The 2,030-nt window shown below is 58.8% G+C and overlaps 1 protein-coding gene across 3 annotated transcripts in view; it reads left to right on the top strand.

Annotated features, from left to right (window-relative positions):
• Nucleotides 1-1,405: 1,405 nt before the first annotated feature.
• The window catches only part of CUNH14orf28 (chromosome unknown C14orf28 homolog), a 13,762-nt gene continuing 13,137 nt past the window's right edge, over nt 1,406-2,030 (top strand). Inside the window, exon 1 of one of the 3 annotated variants that reach the window (XM_069091762.1) lies at nt 1,406-1,539. The gene's annotated coding sequence lies outside the window, so the exon portion shown is untranslated. Of the gene's footprint in view, nt 1,540-1,805; nt 1,979-2,030 lie in introns of those variants that run through there. The other 2 variants (XM_069091764.1, XM_069091763.1) reach the window with 2 other exon arrangements.

The following is a 2,030-nucleotide window of genomic DNA, read 5'->3' on the forward strand; positions in this document are numbered from 1 at the left end:
TTCTTACCTTGCTCTTTTCAGTCCCAGCCCTTTGGCGAAAGGCCTGGTAGTGGCCCTTGTGGTTGGTGGGACAACTTGCCCTCCGAGTTGATCAGGCCCCTTCCGGGCCTGCGTCTGCCTGCCCACCTTCCGGGCCTGCCTCTGCGTCTCCATGGTTTAACATTTTAAAAAAGTTTTAATACCTTGTTGAGGAGATACTAATGGGGCTTCCTCATTCTTCCTGGGCTCAACCCTCACAACTACATATGTAGGCAGGAATTTGGTGCATTAAGCTAGTTTCTGATGATACACTTAATGTAAAAGTGTACCTGTTAACACAAATCATCCTGATATGCAACTTGACATCATAGCTACTTCTGGATTTAGACTTCCAATTCCTCAATCTGATTAAATGCATATGACTTTATATTTTCAATCTTAGTGTAACAGACAGAACACTAGCTTAATCTCACAACTTTTAACATAAAAATAATTTTTTAAAATCTTGTTTAAAACTGTATAGAGTCTAAATTACACATCAAATGATTTACTCCGTCACATCACTAGTAAATGTCTGAGGCTGGATTTGAACTCAGGTCTTCCTGACTCTGTGCCACTGGTTGCCAGGATATCAATCACTTTAGAGAGTCAGCAATGCTAAAGAACTGGCTAAGGAATCCGGCAAAACTGAAGAACTCTGGGTACTTGTCCTACCATATAGTTGTCACTTAACCTATGAGTGCCCCAGGCAGGTACGAATAGAAGTTAGACTAGATGTAGATCCGCATTGTTGGAGGGAATTTCCAAGCTGGAAGCTCCTCACACCTATAAAATTATAATTCCAGAATCTTTTTTCCCCTATTTAAAAAAGAAAAATCACTTTCATCCAGAAATTGGGACCATCCCAATTCCCTTGCATAGTAAGGTGGCACCTGTGGGGGTCACTGATAACAGCCTGCAGGGCACAGACCCCTCAGCAGCAAAGAGAGGGGAACACGGACGCAATAAGGTATTCTTTCCAATGCTGAAGGGGTTTGTCCCCCAAACCCCACCTTACGCACAAAGCCCCGCCCCCTCTCCTGAGGACCCACCCTCTCCAGTCCGCCTGTCACTCTCCGTTCTCCATAGCCCCGCCCCTTCCGCCAGGCCCTGAGGATCCCTCCAACAAATCCCGAAAAGTCTTTCCCCACCGGACAGACCGGACCAGGCCCAGGCCCGGCCACGCGGTGACGTCATCCCGGCGCTTGCGCAGCAGCCCCGCCCCTAGGGGGCGGAGGCCGGGGGAGGGCGAGCGCCGAGGTCGAATCCCCCTCCGTAATAACCAGAGGCGCGCTCCGCGGCCGCGGCCCAGTGGCTCCTCCGGCTGGTGCTGGCGGCGCCGAGGCTGCCATGGAGGCCGTCGTGGCGCCGGGCGCTCGGCAGCGGGGAGGCCGCGGCAGCCGGCGGTGTTAGTCGATGAGGAGCCGGCGGAGGCGGCGGGGGCGGCGGCCAGGGGTCTCCATGCGCAGGCGGCGGCGGCGGCGGCGGGGGCGGCACCGGTGGTTTCTGCTCCCGGAGGAGGTAGGCGGCGGCGGGGGCGGTGGGGATTACGGCCGGGGTTGGACGTGCCTTCCGGGGCGGCCTGCTCTCGGTCCGAGCGGAGCGGGGACCCGGCGCCTCTGCTCGGAGCCCGCATCCCTGCGCCCTCGCCCCGCCTCCCCCTTCCAGCCCGAGGCCTCCCCCTTCTCCGCGACCCCCCCCCCCCCCCCCGCTGCGAGCCCCGGATGCACTTGGGGGGGGGGGGAGGAGCCCGGAGGTGTCCTTCCCAATGCCTGCAGTAATCCCCCGAGCCAGAAGCCATTTGCGGGGAGAAGACACGCCCTGGCGCGGGGTGCGCCGCGGCTGCCGGGCCCGGGACGCGGGCCTTGGGGACTGGGAGCAGCCGGAGGCCCGGCGGAGCCCTCCGATCGCCTGGCCCCCGATGCGGCTGTCTTTGGGGGCACCCGGCCAGGAGAGAATCGTGAGTCACCGCAGCAGGGAGCGGGACGGGCCGGGGCCATACGGTGGTCAGC

Source organism: Petaurus breviceps, unplaced genomic scaffold, assembly GCF_028583685.1.
Source record: "Petaurus breviceps papuanus isolate PSGF00001 unplaced genomic scaffold, PetGlider_PUasm1.0 189, whole genome shotgun sequence".
Lineage (NCBI taxonomy): Eukaryota > Metazoa > Chordata > Mammalia > Diprotodontia > Petauridae > Petaurus > Petaurus breviceps.